Source organism: Bos javanicus, chromosome X, assembly GCF_032452875.1.
Source record: "Bos javanicus breed banteng chromosome X, ARS-OSU_banteng_1.0, whole genome shotgun sequence".
NCBI classification, from domain to species: Eukaryota; Metazoa; Chordata; class Mammalia; order Artiodactyla; family Bovidae; genus Bos; species Bos javanicus.
The window spans coordinates 108045239-108066844 of record NC_083897.1 but is presented as its reverse complement, the minus strand read 5'-3'; the positions used below and the strand labels follow the sequence as shown (position 1 = coordinate 108066844).

Here is a 21606-nt window from a genome sequence, read left to right as displayed (position 1 = left end):
GTTAACTGGGGTGGCTCAAAGATGGGGAGTTGGAATCCACGGGCTTATCCACTCACAATTCTTACGGTCGGTGCTGGCTGTTGCTGGGGCCTCAGATCTTTCCCACTTTGTCTCTCCGTGTGGGCTAGTTTGAGCCTCCTCACAGCATGGTGGCTGCTTTCAAGAGCGAATATCCTAAGAGGGAGAGAGGGCCAGGTGGAAGGGTATCCCTTTTGTGATCCGATTTTGAAGTCATGCAACATTACTTTTGCTGCCATTTTCTTTGTTGATACAGCCAGGAATCCTGTCGAGGTTCAAGCCAAAGGGAAGAAAGGAAACTGACTTTTGTTGGGGAATGGCCACAGTCTAGAGGTTCACAGCTGTGATCATTGTGGAAAATACAACTTGCTGTACATAGGCCGAAAGGATGGTTGCCAGGGGCTGGGCCTCTTCAGATTGTGCCTCTGTCACTCAGTGGTAGTTGTAAAGCAGCTGAGACAGTTGTAACAGCTTCTTTGTGGTGAATGAGGGCATCAGGAGTTCTTCCTGTCTTCTTGAAATTCTAATAGATATCTCATCTTTAAAATAAACATACTTCTCTAACCTTTGGACTAGTCTCACATCATCAAATTGAGGGCAGGTTTTGATTAAGCCAGATTAAAAAAAAAACTGCACATGCATTGGACACAAGTGAAAAACCTTCATATGAAAAGAGGAAATAATCCTTTGAAAATATTAATATTGTTAAGTAAATGAAAACCAGATATTCTGGTAAGTTTTACTATACAGATAAGCAAAAGTGAGTTAAAAGCCTTAAGTTTAAAAATACATATTTAAGATAACACTGAAATTGGAATATTTTAAAATAAATCACCCTTATTAATTTAACTTCCCTCAGTCTTCTTTCTGCCTCTAATCTAGGCTGGATGGTAAAATGTCTTTAATTTATGGCTGAGTCACAGGTTATTTGTATATCACAGTCTCCCTTATCCAGATTACATAAGAATGATTATGATTCTTAAGATATATCAGAACTTTAAGTTGACATCTTGGACCTTGGTGGATTAACACCTGTGAAAACACCTTCCACAACCCCAGGTAGACAGTAGATGCTCAATAAATGCAGCAGCATCCTTGTTTTCTAGGGACTTATAACTATAATGGGCATTGACCAAGGTGAGCCCTCTGCATGCCAATATACCCTTTACCCAGTTCATTGTTTTTCTATGTGGCAGGAACACAGCAAGAGACCAGATATGGTCATAGCCAATTTGATTTTTACATGTCAGTTCAATTTTTTTTCTCAAGTTACTGAAAATGAAGTTGTCTTTTAGCTCAGAGGTTGGCAAATAGCAGCCCATGGATGTAATCAGGGGGTGCTTGTTTTTGTAAATAAAATTTTATTGGAATGCAGCCATGCCCTTTGATTTACCCATTGTCTATGTCTGCCTTTTTTTTTTTTTTTCCTTTGAGCAGAGTTGAGTAGTTGCATAGTTGCAACAGAAAATAAGTGGTCCACAGAGCATAAAGTATTTACTGTCGGGCTCCTTACAGAAAGTTTGCCAACCCACATTACAGTTTTTCAGATGGAATTCTATTCGGGAAAATGAAACCTATCTCATAAAATGTCAGTGTCCCAAAGAATATCTGTAACATGCACCTCGAGAGTCCCCTGATAATTAAATGAAAATTCAAATATGTATAGAGAAAGGAAGTGGGCATGGTCCTCTTAAAAATACAGATAACTGCCATTTATATAGGTTTTGACTAATCCTAATCACTGCCTTAGCATATCTGAGGAAGGGGAAAGGTAGTTATAATTAGAGCACAGGCTAGGGTGTGTCATGGAGGCCAACATGGGCAGTATCTGTCATATGATTAGGAATGCATTTGGTGCAAGAAACAAACACCTGACTACAAGGTTAGACAACCCATTATTTTGCTCATCTAAGAAGAAATTGGAGTTAGGCCATTGCTGGCATTATATCAGCTGCTCACACTGATAAAGTTGATGTCCCTACAATTCCATTGGCCTTTCTTTTGGGTTGATACTGCATAGAATCCATCATGGCTTCATTCAAGGTAGGAAGAAAAGCATGAAGCAGAAGGGGGCATGTCTTTCTTCCTTTAGTTCAGTCACTCAGTTGTGTCCGACTCTTTGCGACCCCACGGACTGCAGCATGCCAGGCCTCCCTATCCATTACCAACTCCCGGAATTTACTTACACTCATGTCCATAGAGTTGATGCCATCCAACCATCTCATTCTCTGTCATCCCCTTCTCTTCCTGCCTTCAATCTTTCCCAGCATCAGGGTCTTTTCAAATGAGTCAGTTCTTCACATTAGGTGTTCAAAGTATTGGAGTTTCAGCTTCAGCATCAGTCCTTCCAATGAATATTCAGGACTGATTTCCTTTAGGATGGACTGGTTGGATCTCCTTGCAGTCCAAGGGACTCTCAAGAGTCTTCTCCAACACCACAGCTCAAAAGCATCAATTCTTCAGCACTCAGCTTTCTTTATAGTCCAACTTTCACATCCATTCATGACTACTGGAAAAACCATAGCTTTGACTGAACAGACCTTTGTTGGCAAAGTAATGTCTCTGCTTTTTATTATGCTGTCTAGGTTGGTCATAACTTTTCTTCCAAGGAGCAAGCGTCTTTTAATTTCATGGCTGCAATCACCATCTGCAGTGATTTTGGAGCCCCCCAAAGTAAAGTCAGCCACTGTTTCCATCACTTCCCATCTATTTGCTATGAAGTGATGGGACCAGATGCCATGATCTTCGTTTTCTGAATGTTGAGTTTTAAGCCAACTTTTTCACTCTCCTCTTTCACTTTCATCTAAAGGCTCTTTAGTTCTTCTTCACTTTCTGCCATAGAGGTGGTGTCATCTGCATATCTGAGGTTATTGATATTTCTCCTGGCAGTCTTGATTCCAGCTTGTGCTTCATCCAGCCCACTGTTTCTCATGATGTACTTTGCATATAAGTTAAATAAGCAGGGTGACAGTATACAGCTTTGATGTACTCCTTTCCCGATTATTAGTAAGTAAAAGCTTTCCCAGAAACCTCCCTAATAAACCTCATTTAGGTCTCATTGACCAGGATTGGTCATGTTATCACCTTGGTTCAAGAAATGCTAGAGAAGCTGGGCATAGGACAGTTACAACCAGTGGCTTTGAACAGCATTCCTTCAACTTCTCTGGTGATGATGTGACCAGAGGTGGGATCCAGGGAGTTTGTTAAAAAATCTACAGAAAACCAGGCTTCATTCTCGGAAATTGTGATTTGCTAGGTATGGGATGGTAGCCTCAGATAGGTCTTTTGATCTTTTTTCTCTTTTGTTTTCTAAACAAGTGCTCCTGGTAATTTTTATGTTTAGCAAAGTTTGGGAACACTGGACTAGATAAGTCACAGCCTGCCTAGGGCTGGGCCCATTGCCACCCACAACAAAATTATGTTTTCTTAAAATATAGGAGGAAGACACTGTCTGCCATACCATATGTTGAGACCAATAAAAATATCCATTCTTGACAGGAGAGGACACGAAGTCCATCCAAACCTGATCCCATTCAACATTCAAGCTCTGTATAGCTTTCTTTTCTCTCTTATCCTATGCTCACTTAGCAAATGCTGATGAATTTGGCCTTGGCAGAGCTTGGATGGGAGGTGGAGCCAGCCACATGGTCCACTGGAGAGGTTTTTGTTAATTGCAGTACAATTCATACAACAATAGGTTCACCATTTTAAATGTACAATTTAGTGGATTTTAGGATATTCAGTATGTTGTGTCATCATCATCACTATCTAATTTTAGAATATTTTTGATACATCGAAAAGAAATCCCATACTTAGTAGCAGTCACTGCTCATTTCCCCTCTCCAGACCCTGGCAATCACTAATCTACTTTCTGTCTCTATGAATTTGTCTATTGTGCATACTTCATATAAATGGTATCATATACTTTTGGAGAGTTTCTTCCCCCATAGTCAGTGAATAATGGACACTGTCTATGACCCTCAGCCTTTGAGTGAGACTAGTCAGCTCTCAGGGGACTTGATTAAGTCTCTGGACCTTGGAGGATAAGTTGGTCTGAGGCCCAGGTGAGTACACCAAGGTTTCTGTGTTCTGTGAAGGCCTCTGCAGCATGCCACTTGGCCTGCCTGGATCTCTAAGTGCCCTGCTCTCTTCCAGTCAAGGCGGTAATGTTGGCAGTAATGATGACTGCTTCTCAGATCCTTGCTTTGTGCCAGGCACTGTGATTGTTATGATTTTGTTTCACGTTCACAGCACCCCTGTGAGGTAGATCTGATTACTTCCATCTTCTTAAGGATGAAAATTGTACTCCTAGTATACCAGAGGAGGCAGGACATAGGATTAGATTTATGTGAATTCACTCATTGAAGTCAATGAATATGTATTGAATATATTCTGTGTTCCTGACCTTGTGCTGGGCTCCAAGGATTAAGTGGTAAATAAGGTGGACAGGGCTGTATCCTTCTGGAACAGGATAAGCAAATAGGATACAAATAATTAGTCATATATTTATTTTATTTCAGGTAAATCCTGCAAAGTAAAAGTCTGTTGGGGGACTCTAACCAAGTCTGGGAGATAAGGGAAAATTTCCCAGGGGAACTTAAGTATAAAGTAAAATCTGGTAGATGAATCAAGTGAAGTAAAAGAAGGAAAGGGTATCCCAGGATTTCAGACTTTATCCCAGAGGCACTAGGAGGTCACTGGTGAGTTTTAAACGTCACAGTGTCATGATCAGATTTTGTTTTAGAAGCTGATTACTCTGGAAAATGGATTGGAAGGGAGTGAGGGGAGAAACAAGGAGGCCCAGAAGTGGGCTGCTACTATTGTCAAGTTGAGAACAATAATGGCTTAGGCTGTAATGGTAGAAATGGGTTATTGGAGCAATATTACTGGTGCAGAAGTTGAACAAGGTGATGATTGATTGAATGGGAAGGTGGGACAAAGGCAGATGTCAGACATAGTTCCCAAGTTCCTGACATATACTGTTGATTTATACCCTGCCTCATTCCAAAAATGGACTTGGCAACAGGGCTTATTAGTGCTGTGATACTCTCTGTGGAATATACCCTTCTGTCTGCTCTTGTGGAAACTGGTAAATTAAATGGTAATATTATATAAACACATCTGGACTGAAACATGCAATTCAAGCAGTTCATATGATTACTAAAGATTACTGAACTTAACTTATGAATGTGTCTCAATGTAAACACAATTAAAAATCTCACTCTCACATGAAATACCTAACCTGTCTAACACCATTTATTTGAGAGAGGAACAAAGTTATCAGTGGCCGAATACATGTTTTAAGATGTACAAATATATAAATTCTGTCCCAAGTGATAGACTCAGATGTATACACAGTTCTTATAAACACTCTACGTGCTGTGTTAGGTTGGAAAAAAAGTTGTCACATCAAGTGAAGAAGGAAACTAATTACTTTCCTATTAGCTGACATTTTCTCCTGTTCATCAGATGCCAAAGGGCCCCCCTCTGCTGCTCCTGGCCTGTCATACAGGACTGGTCAGAGGCTGCCCAGCTGGCTTCAACAGTGGGGTCAGTGGACCTGGGTTCACCATCCCAGTTCACCACTTTCTGGCTGTGTGATCTTGGACATCCATCTATCTCCTGTGAGCAGCAGCTTCCTCACCTGTAAAATGGGGATAATCAAGAGTTCCTCCATCTTGGGGTTTTCCCAGAGATGAAGTCATCATGTGCCTATAAACTGTGACTTAACACAGAGCCTGGCACAGGCCACACCCTTAACAGATGGCTGCCTGTGTCTCCCTACCCAGCTGCTTGGACAGGTCCCCCAAGGGGCGGCCAGGCCTGGTTCTCATGTGATTGCTAGATGCTTGGGCCTCTGGCTGTGAGAGCCCTGGCCTGGCCTGCTGCACCCTGTGGGGGTAGAGTGCTGTGCAGAGGAGGAAGCCAGGGCTACATCCAGGAACCACACAGTCCTCACCTTGGTTCCCTCTCTGCTCCCCTCTGTCTAGTGACACCCTCTATCTCCCTCCTTCCTCCACTGATGGAAGCTTGGCACTGGCTTAGCCTTTGCTGGCTTCTCAGGAGTGTCTGAGAGTAACCATGTTGGGTGTGCGTACAGCTCGGTGGAGCGGGTGCTTGTTTAATCCAAGAAACCTTTCTTAACACCTGGTGCTCCTTCAACCAGATGCCTCACTGTCAAGATGTTCACCGCACAAATTTGTGGATCATTACAAGAGCCATAAAGCCCTTCTGGACTCAGGCAAGCCTCCCTCTTACCCTCCTGCTTATTTGAGTGGCCAGCAGGCTTCTCCCCAGCAATGGCAGGTGGAGAGTGTCCTTCAGCTGGTCACATGAGGACACCAGCCATGCCACCCTATCCCTGAAGTGGAGCATCTTTATGTCCAGGGCATGGTACCTCATCTTCCACTGACTTTCAGACAACAGGGAGTGCCTCCAGGGCGGGTGGTGCCAGGGAATCAATCATCGTACTCACATCCTGCCAGGTTGGTTAAATAGTTGTATGGTTGCTGAAAGTGGTTGATTTTGGCTTATGGCTGTGGCATGTTTAACACTGAATGTAGTCTCCAGGATACCTCACTGGAAGTCACACCATGACTTGTTGTAGCATGAGACCTGGTCTCCAGGATACCTCACCGGAAGTCACACCAGAGGATCCACTGAGGACCAGAGAAGTCATAGTAGGTGGATAAACTGTGTCAGGTTAGCAGGTCTGTGTGTTCAGGGTCACCTTACAGTCCATGCTGTGTCAGCACTAGTGGCCCTGTGACGCCTGCAGGGAGCCAGGCTTCCTGGGCTCTTTAGACTCTGTTTGATGACTAGGTTTGGAGGTTGAGCTTTTCTGACCTCATGTGGGCAGGCCATGTGCAGAGTCACGTGGACAGGGGAGGATCAGGCAGAGCTGTACCACTGTTGCTTTAAGAATCGTGTTCCAGCTGTGCCTGTGGGTTCAAAGCAGACATGGGGGCCCCGGGCAGCTTATCCTCTGTCTAACTGAGGCACCCTGCCACACCCCTCTCCTCCCCAGGACCAGGGGTCCTCCACCAGGGGAGTAAGGCAGGCAGAGGCTGAGAACCACTGCCCTTGGGAAAGCATGAGTCACCCAAGGTTAGGCTTTTTGTGCATTTTGAAAAGACGGAAGGGGACTGGTGAGGGAGGATTTGTTCTAACTTGAGCCCTGCAGAGACCAGTGACAACCAGTGCCCTGTTGGGAGTGGGAAAACTAAAACCAGTGTGAGTGGGAACAAGGGCTAGGGAGGGCGTGCCTGCCAAACCAGGTCTGTGATCAAAAGCGGTGTCAGGGCAGGCCAGGGTCAGACACCAGACACAGGTCAGCACAGGTGAAAACATCACTTGTGAGATGACATGAGCCCAAGAGTCCAGCCTGGAAAGACCTTGGAGAGTGATGTCAGATTGCTGTTGGCGTGGACACAAGGCCTGGGAATAAGGCTGGCCTCCCTCTGAAGACAGCCTCTGAGAAGAGAGGTGTTTCGAGGGCCCAGGCTCCCCTGGTCCCTGAATCTGACAGGTCCAGCAGTCATGTAGCTGTAACTCTTAGAATAGGTCTCTAGATCCCCATAATAGAATCTCTAAATGAGGGACCATTTAGTAATCTCTAATACATTCTTTACTCCTTGGAAGGAAAGTTATGACCAACCTAGATAGCACATTGAAAAGCAGAGACATTACTTTGCCAACAAAGGCCCGTCTAGTCAAGGCTATGGTTTTTCCTGTGGTCATGTATGGATGTGAGAGTTGGACTGTGAAGAAAGCTGAGCACCGAAGAATTGATGCTTTTGAAGTGTGGTGTTGGAGAAGACTCTTGAGAGTCCCTTGGACTGCAAGGAGATCCAACCAGTCCATTCTGAAGGAGATCAGCCCTGGGATTTCTTTGGAAGGAATGATGCTAAAGCTGAAACTCCAGTACTTTGGCCACCTCATGCGAAGAGTTGACTCATTGGAAAAGACTCTGATGCTGGGAGGGATTGGGGGCAGGAGGAGAAGGGGACGACAGAGGATGAGATGGCTGGATGGCATCACTGACTCAATGGACGTGAATCTGAGTGAACTCCGGGAGTTGGTGATGGACAGGGAGGCCTGGCATGCTGCCATTCATGGGGTCGCAGTCAGACACGACTGAGCAACTGAACTGAACTGAATACATTCTTTCCTAAAGTATAAATTGCAAAGTGGCAGCTCACAAACCTAATCTGGATGGTGTTTGTTAGTCCTCCGCAGACATCTTAAAAGAAAATTCATAAGTGCTGACAGTTAGAATCACAAACTTTTAACCTAAGTATCTGGATTTCTGACTTCTTTCGTGAAATCAAAATGTCTGGGTGTCCATGTGGTTGCAGTCAGCTGCAGATACAAGATACTATCCTATTAAGGTTGGCCTTTGGTTTGCCACTTTTCTCTTTTGCATTTCATGTCTCACCCACTTTACTCATAGTGGCCACTATAGTCTGGACACTATAGAGACTTGAACTTGTTACTCACACCACAAATTAATTCTAAGTTCACAGTGTTCATAAGGATCAATTTTCTCTTTTAATGATGTATTATAGTACAGGGCTTCTCATACTATCTTCAGTGTACAGTCAATATTATCTGTTTTTCTTGTTCTAATTCCTTATGAACTGATAGGAAGTCCTATAATTCATGACTGATACACAGCTCACATTTGACAAATGTCTTTATAAGAGAGAGTCAGGAAGAGATTTGATTACAGAGTGAGATGATAATGTGAGGACTGGAGAAAGATGCTATATGCTTGCTTTGAAGATGGAGGATGGGGCCACTAGGCAAGGAATGCAAGCTAGAAAGTCAAGGAAATGGATTCTTCTCTAGGGCCTCTGGAGGGACCATGGCCCTTATTGGCACCTTGATTTTAACCCAGAGAAACTAATTTGAGACTCCTGGCCCCAAAAGCTGTAAGAGAATAAAGGTGTGTTGTTTTAGGCCACCAAGTTTGTGATAATTTGTTATCACAGGAGCCATAGGAAACTAATAACAGGTGCAGAGTAACCTTTTACAATCTCTTATTAGGAGCAGACCAATACTTCAAAAAAACTCTCATTTTCACAGAGAGCAAATAAATTCTAGATTTGCTACAATGTATTATTTGATTCTAAAGGACCCACAATCTCTTTTTGACAAACTTACAAGTAAACCCATAAACTGAGCCAGATTTGGCAAAGTTTAACACAGATTTGTGTTACTTTTCAGATTCTTCCACAAACTTAATGCTTTCTGCATTCATTCAGTTTTTTTTCCTTCACCATACTTCCTCTTTCCCATTCTGGAACAAGTCATTTTACTTCAGCCCAAAAACACTTTTTCTGCCCTTAATTTTTAAAATGTCTCATTATCTTCAGACTCATAGTGGAGACTCATTCTTGTAGAGTCTCATTTACATAAATTATAACTTTTAAGCAGTCACAGGTATTTCATGGAGAAAACCAGGGGGTGGATCATTGTAAATTTCTGTCATTTTAGCAGAGCTTTTGCATACATTGAAGCCAGCTTTATTCAGCCATGCAATTCCTTTCTGTAGTTTCACATCCTGGCAGAAATGAACATACTCATTTACAAATCCAAAGATACAGCCTCTGTAGTGTAGCAAAAGTATATCAACTCAAATCATGCTTAACAATCAATGTTTTAGTATTCTTTCTGAGACATTTTCTAGGCATCCATTGAATTTCTATTAATTATCTCATAATATCACTGCAGAGCCTTCAGTTGTCTAAAGATTTTAGAAATGTTCTTCAACAGAACATACTCCAAAATCTCATTACTGTGGAAAATACAGGTTTATCAGAACAGTGACTCATTCTATTTGCTTGAATATAAATTGATTTTTTTTTCCTATAATCTTAGACCTTCAGTAGGAGTAATTCTAGTTCTTTTGATCATAAACCTTTACATATTTAGGAAAAATATACTCAAGAGGCTTAAAAATGTATGCTTGTATTATAATTAACACTGATGACTCAGAGAAGACCTAGTTGTCATTAAAACCAAAATATTATACTTGTCATCATAGTCAAAGATTAACATGAATTATGTCAATTTGAACTTTTATTTTTTTTTGATAGGTTAACAAAATATTTATTAATAAAATAACATTAGAAGTAAAGATTTCATATTAATAATTTTGGTGAACATAAATAACATCTGAATATTTTAAAATCTAGCACTTTTAAAGTATTAGTAGTTCATTTTTATATTGTAGGAAATTTTAGTTATATTCAGTCTATATAAGCAATTATTTATTTAGATATGCCAATCAGAATAGAGGTCCTGTATTTTTTTTCAAATTTTAAACTTTTTTTTTTTTTTTTTGTATTGGGATATAGCCGATTAACAATGTTATGGTAGTTTTAGGTAAACAGTGAAGGGACTCAGCCATACATATACATTTATCCATTTTCCCCCAAACCTCCCTCCCATCCAGGCTGGCACCAAACATTGAGTAGAGTTCCATGTGCTATACCATAGGTCCTTGTTGGTTATCCATGTTGAATATGGCAGTGTGTACATGACCTTCCCAAACTTCATATCACTTACCCCCGACCACTGGCAACCATAAGTTCATTTTCTAAGTCTATGAGTCTTTCTGTTTTATAAGTAAATTCATTTGTATCGTTTCTTTTTAGATTCCACATAAAAGGGAAGTCATACAATATTTCTCCTTCTCTGTCTGACTTACAGTATTACACTGTAGGTCTGTCCATATTGCTGCAAATGGCATTATTTCATTCTTTTTAATGGCTTAGTAATATTCAATTGTATATATATGCCACATCTTCTTTATCCATTCCTCTGTCAGTGGACATTTAGGTTGCTTCCTTGGCTGTTGTAAACAGTGCTGCGATGAACATTGACATGTATCCAAAGGTAGGAACACATTACATCCTCACATAATCAGAGATGAAGGAATTTCTGAACTATAGACACAAGTACATATAGCCACAGAGACATAGCTTCAGTTCTACAATTTCAGTCATGGGTTAAGTGTAAACACAAGCAGAAAATCTCCCTAGTCCAGATTTCAAATAGCTGTTTTCTTCCCAAAGGGCATGACATTTTGAATTGATTTGAGATAAAAAATGGACTAAAAATAAAAAGGCTGACAAACCAGATTCTCTTTTGTGGGCAGGGACCTGAATCATATAGACTTGAATATCTATAGACCATGAACCCATTTAGAGAGAGCTCTGGATGGTCAGATCCTCGTACCAAATCCCCATCCATTTCTGCCAATGATAGGGAATAACTTAACAGCCAAAAATAAACCGAAATAAAACATTAGTAGAGAGGCAATTTTAAATTAGAAGAACACAGAGTCCACATAGTTTTGTTGGTGTTCTGGCTTCACCCAGGAGAGATAAGAAAAGACACACCTGGGCTTTCACCACACACCAGGTGCACTTCTCCATGAACAGTGTTTACCTGGCTCTGACAGGTGAGTCTGTTGGGCATCTCACTGTGAGCTCCAAAGTGGTTAAAAGATATTTTTCAAAAAGAATGAAATCTTGTCACTCATATAGATATGGACACATTAAAAGATTTTATTATTCATGAGGGAATTTACAGATGTTAAAACGAATTCAAAAGAAAACAAAGGAATGTTGAGCAGGAATATTGAAAGAAGTGTGTAATTGGAAGCAAGACTTTTATTGCATTGTGTGTGTGTGGGGGGAGGAGTGACAGTTGAACCTCTGCTGGACGATGCATTTTGACAGGTATCTGTGACCTGATAGCCTGGATCTTGGAGCCAGCAAGCGACAGGCCCATGACCACCACAGGAGGTGCATTGCCCCCAACATGGGGAAAGGGCAGTGCCCAATCCTGAGCTCCACCTCTTCTTTATGGATGTGACCATCTCTCTAATTCATGTCCCAATTCAGGAAGAATTGCTTCCAGAGCCTGGCAGGGGCCTTCAGAGTCTCATCCACTGGCTAACCCACTCACAGTTGAGGGAGCCCATGCTGCTGCTATCAGCAAATGCAACTAGAGTTTGGATCCATGGGTGTGCTCCAGACTCTTCTCAGTTTCTGTCATTGTGAGTTGAAAGTGTCTGTGGGATATCTGAAAGGAGAGAGCTCATGGAGTTGATGGGTTTAGTCAGGAGAAATGAATGGACTCATAGCCTGGAGAGCTGAATGTAGGGCCTGTAACAGGCTCTTCTGTACTCTGAGCCACTTGTCCTTGGCCCTTTTGATTTTAGCATAGCTGTGGTGAAAAGTTCCATGGACATTGCTAACATCCCCTGTCCAGCCTGTGTCCCAGCACACCATGAGAGGTATTTTTCTTCTTTTCTGTCTTAGGATTTTCTTCTATGCCATGGAACACAGTTCAGTTAGTGCTGGTAAGTGTGGGCAAGGTAACACTTGTTGGGCCACCTGCAAACTAAGGAAGATGGTAGTGAATGAATAAAGCTTTGGCCTCTGTCCTTAAGATGAATAATTTGGGATCCAATACATATGGTGGATCCCCAGTGGAAATGATGTCCATGGGCCACAGTGGTAACCAGCTTGACAGTGTTATGTAGTCTTTATGAGCTTTACTTCCTTCCCTCCTTCGCTCTGTTTCCTAGGCTCCCCTCCCAGTGAACTGCCTGCATCCAGATGCTTGTCTCAGGCTCTGCCATTAGTGCTGTCATCTGAATGGAGGTGGTCTTTTCAGTCAAAGCGGGCCAGGCATGTGCAGCTGTGGAAAAGGAAGTTAAGTTCTTCAAGGGCACACGTTCTGATGGAGGCTGTGAAAGAGTAGAGGGGTAGGAATAGAGAGGTTTGTATAAGAGATAGGCTGAAATTGTGCCCCAGGGATTCTTAGCTGGATGAGGGAAAATAGAGGATTCATTTGATTTCAGAGCTTGTTGTAGGTTTCTGATGGAGGGCCACTTGAGGGAATAGCCTGGGGCAAGGAGAGACTATGGAGTAATATGCCTGGAAAGGGGACAAAAGGTCTCCACTGTATCAGCTAGCTATTGTGAATAACAAACTACCCAAGACTTAGCGGTTTAAACAGTTAGCATTTATTGTTGCTCAGTAGTCTACAAGTCCACTGGGCAGTTCTGGTCTGGGCTTGGCTAGGCTGATGTTGAGTAAGCTTGCCCATGAATTCACATGCAGTCTGGGGGTCAATGGGAATAATCGGTCTAGGATGGCAGCACTTGGAATGGCTCTCTTCCATGTGTTTACTTCCTGAGCAGGCTGGCCTGGTGGTGGCAGGGCTCTGAGAGAGTCAAAGAGTGTGCAGCCTCTTGTGGTCTAGGCTCAGAACTGGGACATTGTCACTTCTTCCAGATTCTGTTTCCACTTAGCACAATCGAGAGGAGATCAGGAGAGAAAATGAAATCCCTTTCATGATAATACGCCACTAAGTTGACACTACTCAGTAGAGCATTTTCACTTGTATTATATGGAAATTAGCCTCTTTTAATTTTTAGGCTGTTGGTTAGACCTGATTTTTCCCTGCTGAAGCAACGCTAACACAACTACTTCCCTTACGACATGGCAGGTCTTCACATTTTCACAAGTGTCCTGTCTTCCTTTTCTTTTCTGTTCTCCAAACTCTCCAGTCATTTCTCTAATGGCATGCTTGGTAGCCATCAAGGTCTCTACCTGAAATATAGTCTGGTTCATCTGACTTGTCACTCTTAACACATGGCATTCATAACTGCATGTGACATTGTAGGCATATATGATGAGCTTATAGCAGTGAAACTGTGTTTTATTTTATTTTTGCTTTAATCTGAACTCTGTGATTTGATTGATTTGCCCAAATGTAGCTTTTGGGAGAGCTCAATCACACAATTGGTTTATACTGATAGATGATCTGATAAATTGTCCTAGTTCTTTTTCCATACTGAGAGCAGCTAAATCAAGATTTACCCATCTTGTACTTGCTCAATATAATTTTACATATATAAAGTTAGGGTTTGATATATATTTTTTTCTTGTTCTATTTCCTTTTCTTGGATTCAAGCCCAGGATATCAGTCTGTTCAGATAATTGTGAATCATGCTTCTTTTGTCTTCCCAGTTTTGTCCTGGCTATAAGTTTATGTCTTCATGCAGCAGTTGACAAGACAATGAGGCTAGGACAGCCCCAAAGCTACAGCCCTGTGCACTCCTTGACAATTGCCCTTTGGCCTGGAAGGAAGTAGTAAAGCATATGAGTAGAGATTGCATATCTGATTGAAAATCCATTTGCACTGCACTCGTAGTAGCATATGCATTTTCTCTAACTTGTCCACAAGGACGTCATGAGTGGGCTTCTTCTGTTTTATGGGGCTTTTTCTGGAGGCCTTGCTGAAAACCATACACAATATCTGTAATACACACCCACTTATTAGCTGCAGATATCTTTTCTTTGTGCATGTAGATAGGAGTAAAGAATATTATAACACCCATGTACCTACTTGTCTGCTTTATTGAATATTCACATGACATGTTTGCTTCAGAATTTTTTTTTCTGTTTAAAAAATAAAATAATACTAGTACAATTGGGGCACCCCATGATGCTTCCTTGTCATAATTTCAGAGTTTATCATTCTCATGCATGATTTATAACTTAACTGCATTTACACTGTCTCTATGACTATTATGTATTGGTTTTGTAGGTCTTTAAACTTTATCATACTGTAGATATCATGTAACTTGCATTGTTTGCTCAACATAGTATTTCAAGAAGTATACATGCTGACATGCTGATGAATGTAGTGCTAGTTTGTTCTTTCTTATGGCTAAGTATTCTATTGCAGGGAACAATTTTCTAAGAGATAGATAATAAATGTTTTCGATTAACAGTAAAGAATCCACATGCCAATGCAGGAGATGCGGGTTCGATCCAGGGGTCAGGAAGATCCCCTGGAAAAGAAAATGGCAACCCACTCCAGTATTCTTACCTGAGAAATCCCTTGGACAGAGGAGCCTGGTGGGCTATAGTCCATGGGGTCTCAAGAGTCAGACATGACTGAGCGACTAAACAATAAATGGTCAGTGTCACATAGTCTTCTTGGTTTTTGTCTGTTTTTATAACCCTTTAACAGTGTTCAAAGCACTATTAACTCTCATACTGTACAAAAATAGGGTTTAGATTGCCAACCTCTGTTCTCCTGTCCTGTCTGACTCACACCGTTTCTCCATCCTCCTTTTGATTTACATGGCTTCCTACATCGTACGTTCCCTTTCTATAAAACAGAATGACTGCCTTGCCTACCTCCTCAAGAGAGTAGGAAGATAAGGCAGATGATAGATATGAAAGTGCTTGGAAATGTTGCTTTTTCCCACTCTGCACAGCATGTAGTATCTTAATTCCCCAACCAGGGATCAGACCCATGACCCCTGCAGTAGAGGTGCAGAATCCTAACCACTGGACCATCAGGGAAGTCCCTGAAATGTTTTGAGTTTTTTTTAATGCTTTTTTATGCCTTCTCTCTCTTTTCACTTCCTTTTTCTTTTTTTCCTCTCTCCTTCCTTTTTTGCTTCTTCATATTCCATGAAGAAATATGGGAGCTCATTGAGAAATGTAGATGACTGAGACACATAGGTAGACACTGTTGGGCAGTGGGGGGTTGGGAAGACCTGCACCCAAAGTGTATATATAGTGTTACGTTCTTGCTGGTGGTTTCTCTGCAGCTCTGGGACATCAGTGGCTGGGAAATTCAGGAGGCACGCTCATTCTAGGCAGCCTGTTAGCAGAACACAGCTGTTACTTTGTTTAAATGTGCTTGGTCTAAGGTCTGGGCTGATGGCCTGTTCTGCCACCGAATAGCTGTGTGACCAGTCTCACCTCACAGGCCTTTTGGCTCTTCATCTGTCAACTGCATCTGTCAACACAGGTTTCACAAGATTGTTGTGAAAATTAAACAAGATAAGCTTAAAATGTTAGTATGTGGTGCAGGCCCTTGGTGAAATGCTTATTAGAGGTTAATTTGCTATATTTTTACCTATGGAGGTTAATTACTATGCTTTATTGTTTACTTATAGAGGGTCCTCCTTTAGGATCACTGCACTAGACAGCAAGTCCACAAAGGGTATGTGCCTGCTTTTCTTTTTTTTTTTTTTTTTGTATAGCACTGGTAGCTTTAATGGATTTTAATAAAATTTGTAACTTTTCAAAAAGTGAATAAGGTGAGCTTGGATTAGGTATTTCAGCACCTTCTCTGGTCTTGATGCAAAACAATGATGAATGAATTTTTCTTTGTGGAAAAGATTTATTAGTAATTTAATTTCTTTAATGGGCAGATAGCTATTCAGATTTTTAACTTCATCATGTGTCACTTTTGGTATGTTGTATTTTTCTACCAATTTGTCCATTGCACCTACGTTGCTGAATTTATTGGCAACTGTTGTTAGTAATATTCTCTTATATGATTTAATGTTTGTAGGACTGTAATGCTATTTCCTCATTTCTGATATTCATAATTCATTTTGTATCTTTTGTTTCTTAATCAGTCCATCTAGGAGTTTATCAATTTTGTTGATCTTTTCAAATAACCAACTTTTGTATGTCTACTTTAAAAACTATCTCAAAATGGGAACTTTAATTTGAGAAAAATAATAGTGTCCTTCATCTGTTACTACAAACACCTTTTTTTAAATGCCTTGCTGCTGCTAAGTCGCTTCAGTCGTGTCTGACTCTGTGCGACCCCATAGAGGGCAGCCCACCAGGCTCCCCTTCCCTGGGATTCTCCAGGCAAGAACACTGGAGTGAGTTGCCATTTCCTTCTGCAATACATGAAAGTGAAAAGTGAAAGTGAAGTCGCTCAGTCCTGTCCGACTCTTAGCAACTTCATGGACTGCAGCCTACCAGGCTCCTCTGTCCATGGGATTTTCCAGGCAAGAGTACTAGAGTAGGGTGTCATTGCCTTCTCCTTTAAATGCCTTAAACACATAGTTAATAGTACCTAGCCTGCTGACAGGTATGTGGATGTACTAAAGACTTCTTTAAAAAGTTGAACTGAATTCACATTTTTATTTCTCAGGTATGACATACTCAATCCTTCCACATACTCTGCAGTTAAAGATCACCTTACTCTTAGATTGGCTGAGGGTTGGAGATTTAAACATGGGCAAGAGGAACCTGTAGAAAGGGTCAGACCAACTCTCACAGCTATATGATTATATGCGTAATAGTCATTGGTGTTGCTGGCCTTTCCTTATTAAGGCTGATTCTGCAGTTTTTCCACATGTAGGAGCCTGAGGAAGAAGATTGAGATAGCCAGTCTTTATATTTCCAGAGATAAGTAGTTTTTAATGCTGACTTCAAGTTGAAAGCTATTTCTGGTATTTCTGATTATGCCTCAAGAGACCAAAAAGTAATTTGGGCTCAGTGGATAGAATGAAATTGAATTTTCTCTAGGGAAGATAATATTAAACATAAATGCAAAGCAACGTGTAACAAGGTTATTACAATGGTGTATGTCCACTATGTTCAGGAAAAAGTAAGACAGTAAAATTCATGACTGTAGACTTGGTGAGAATTAGCTACTTATGGACAAAGCAGTTCTTACCATTTGCTTCTGTAACATTTTCTGAGTTGTTCTTTCATATGTGGACCAGGATCCAAATGTCAAGGTTAATTAAAGGAAGTGTGTGTGTGTGTGTGTGTGTGTCAAGTGATGAATATCTATGAAGAATCTAGGAAACTTTGATTTCAAAGTTTTCTATTCATTTTAAACCTTTTAGAAGCTCATTTGAATTGTTTTAGTCAATGCTTAGTAAAAAGAATGAAAATATGTTGAGCAGAGTTGGTTATCCAGTTTCTTCTCTTTCAAAGTAAGAGTGCCTGGCAGAACAGATGTGTCAAATGTGCCATGAAACTCAGTTAAACAATCCAAAGGGAACAGATGTGTCAAATGTGCCATGAAACTCAGTTAAACAATCCAAAGGGAAAGGAGATTTCTGGACATCTGACTTTCTGGTAAACGTGGGCCACCCAGAAATATATTTTGCTTGTGTGTTTTTCAGCCTTATATTTGTTATTTTTATACCTTCCTTTGGAGAAGATCCTATACATTTTAGAAATGTTCCTCAAGGATTGAGGTGTACCGTTTGGAACATGTTTGTATTAATAGCATATGGTTTGATAAATGAAAAAGCTATGTAGCACTGACTCGGATACAGTGTTTTTTTTTTTTTTAATGATAATAAATCCTTGTTATCAATTAATTTATTCAACAAATAACTATTAAAGGCCCACTGTGTGCCAGGCACTATACTCCGTCCCAGACAGCAGTGAATAAAACAAAATCTGTTTTATTGAACTTATATTCTATTCTATCTAAATATTCTATATGAATATTTTTCTTTTGGGCAAATTGAAGTTTGTATTTATTTTTAATTTCTGAAAATTTTACATGCATGTGTCCAAAATCATCAAACTGTACCCATTAAATATGTGCAGTTATTTATATATAAATTATTCATCAGTAAAGCAGTAAAACATTTACTCTAGTTTGTTTTCTTCTTACCCTAAGGTTGATTGAGCTGTATTGTATTGACTTCTCCAGTATGAAAGTTTCTCAGACTTCTATTAATACTTCATGTTAGACATCTGTGATTTGGATCCCACATAACTCTCAACTACCTATACCAGATGAATTTGACTATTGCAAATCCAGTAAGTGATATATATATATATAACATATATATATGGAGAGAGAGAGGTATTAACTGGAGAAGGAAATGGCAACCCACTCCAATAGAGAATTCCATGGACATAGGAGTCCATGGGGTTGCAAAGAGTTGGACACGACTGAGTGACTAACACATACATGGGTGTTAACTATTTATTTATTTATATTTTTCTACACCAAAGAGCATTTTCAGCCATACTCAGTATAGTATATATAACTGCTATAGCCATATAAACAATGGTCTAAATGATTGTGTAATAGTGAATGTCAATGTGTAAGACAATATGAAGTGTGTAGGAGTTGAGGGTGAGTTCATATCCATTCCTCCAAAATTAAACTCACCCCAAATGAGCTGGAAGAAACGTGCTTCTATGTACCACCAAGACTTTTCATTCAGGCTTGGCTTTTGCCTGGATATGGATTCCAATTTTCTTTTCTGTAGTCTGTGGCCACAAGCCGGTGGAAGTTACTTAATGCTACTTGCTGGGGAAATACACACTCCTCCCCACCCCTCATGTCAAGGCTGTATTTGAGTTCACTGGAGCCTGGCAATGTTGCTTATGTAGCCTCTCAGTTTTCCTTCTAGAGCCTACGTTTGAAGAATCTAGCATAGGACCTTCTGATTCCTCACTCATGTCTCTGTAAAGTATTGATAGGCCTGGTGGTATAGCTTAGAACCAGGCGTGTTGAACAGGTGCAGTCATACACAGGAGAACTGACGTTTTCTTTGCAAGGTCCAAGCCATTTATTTATCCATTTTTTTTAACCTTTGCAAGGCAGAGGCTTTTTAAAAAATAATTGTGTTTATTTATTTATTTTGGCTGTGCTGGATCTTTGCTGCTGCATGGGCTTTTCTCTAGCTGTGGCAAGCAGGGGCTACTCTTCAGTGCGGTGTGCAGGCTTCTCACTGTGGTGGCTTCTCTTGTTGTGGAACACAGGCTTCAGTAGTTGTGGCTTCCGGGCTTTAGAGCACAGGCTCAGTAGTTGTGGTGCACGGCCTTAGTTGCTCCTTGGCATGTGGGATCTTCCCAGATCAGGGATGGAACCAGTGTCTCTTGTATGGACAGGCGGATTCTTTACCTTTAAGCTACCAGGGAAGCCCCTATATATCCATTAAAAAATTTTTTTTTATTTCTTATATATTTCTAAAAGGTTTATAGCCATAAGCACATATAAAACAAGACCATTAAATAAGATAATGGAATAAAGTATTTGAAAAAAGAGGGAAGGAAAAATCAAAATATACTTGAAATGACTAGTGCAGGTAAGGATGTGTGTGCAAATGTTTGTGAGCATCTTTGGTTCAAGTGGTGTCAAAGGTAGAAAATGCAAAAGCTTATTTCAGTTTTGGAGGGTCAAGTGGCTGTGCCTGATTGTTTACAAAGTTCACTAAACATGAGTAACTGTGTTTTAAGAAGCTTTGCTGTGCCTTGCCAGAGGTGAGAATCTGCAGCAGAATGCAGGGTTCTAAGTGGACCTGCTGACCGTTTTGTTGTTAGAAAACCTAATAGAGGGTCTTGCGCATGGGTCAGGTACTAACTTCCTTTGTGTGGCTATGGAGAGCAAGGGTGTTCCTTTCTCTAGTTCAACACGCTGATGGCTCTTCTCTCTGCCTGAGGCAGATTGATAAGAAAGTCGGTAGGCAGATAGAGGAGCCTGTCCCTCTTGCTTCTGATCATTGGTTATGCCTTGGGAGGCGATTCCCAGAAACAAAGTTCCTGCAGTGAGGCTTACCAATAGCATGATTTCAAGAAGCTTTTATATATAGAATACTCATACAATAGGAAATAGGCATAAAATTTGGGCTCAGTGGGGGAAAAAAAGAAGAATTGGACAATTCTCCACAATGCTGTAGGCAAGAGGGGATTCTCCAGACTTTTTGAGGCCCTGGACAGTTTTAAGGTTAGCAGATTCCTGCTTCTTGCCGCCCATTGATAAAGGAGATAAAGAGTAGAGCTAAGACCACTGCTAGGCCTCGTTATATTTAATATTTATTTAGGCAGATTTTCCTGTTGGTTAAGACCAAGACTCAAGAGCAAGACTGCTTAGGTATGGATTCCAGCTCTGCTAGCTGAGTTTTTTCTGGAAAGTTGTTTAGCACCTTTGAGTTCGTGTTTTCCCATCTGTGTAATGAGGATAATAACAGTGTCTACTTTATAGGATCATTGTTAAGATTAAGTGATTAGTACTTGTAAAGTGTTTGCAATAGTCCCTGACATGAGTTGAGTATAGTAGTTTTTTTGAGCATAAGACAGATGAGCTGGAACGGATCTTATCATCTAGTTTGCTTAGTTAAGAAATTGAAATATATCTGGAGAAAAATGGCAAAAGCATTCACATCATATGTGCTGTGAATGACATGCCATAATATTTGTTCTTACAATTCTGAATATTAACCAAGATACAAATATGTATTAAAAGGAAAATCCTCAAGTTCTGACTAAACAGCTGGTAAACTGGCAGATGTTCAAGAAGCATCTTGGTAACCGTAAGGTCTTAGTCACTAGAACTTTAAAATGTGTTTTATGGTATTAGGATGTTGTTCTGGTTACATCTGTAGAACAGGTTTTGCTATTGTGATTCAAGTAGGGGTTTATGTTTGTTTTCTACTTGGCATTTTGCCAGGGTAGGGAAGGAAACTATTCATGAAATAATTTCATTACAGTAATGAAAGGGTAGTCTTTTGCCTTTAAAAAAGTCTACTTAATAAACATTTATTGACTTGCCTAGTTGTGCTGTGTACTAAGTTGCTCAGTCATGTCCAGCTCTTTGCGACCCTATGGACTGTAGCCTACCAGGCTCCTCTGTCCATGGGATTCTCCAGGCAAGAATCCTGGAGTGGGTTGCCATGCCCTCCTTGAGGGGATCTTCCTGACCCAGGGATTGAACCTGCATCTCTTACATCTCTTGCATTGGCAGGCCAGTTCTTTACCA

General features: G+C 40.8%; 1 protein-coding gene across 1 annotated transcript in view; it reads left to right on the top strand.

Moving 5' to 3' along the window:
* Positions 1-21606, top strand: part of XK (X-linked Kx blood group antigen, Kell and VPS13A binding protein) — a 48529-nt gene that overhangs the window by 9407 nt on the left and 17516 nt on the right. The gene's annotated exons all lie outside the window — the stretch shown is intronic.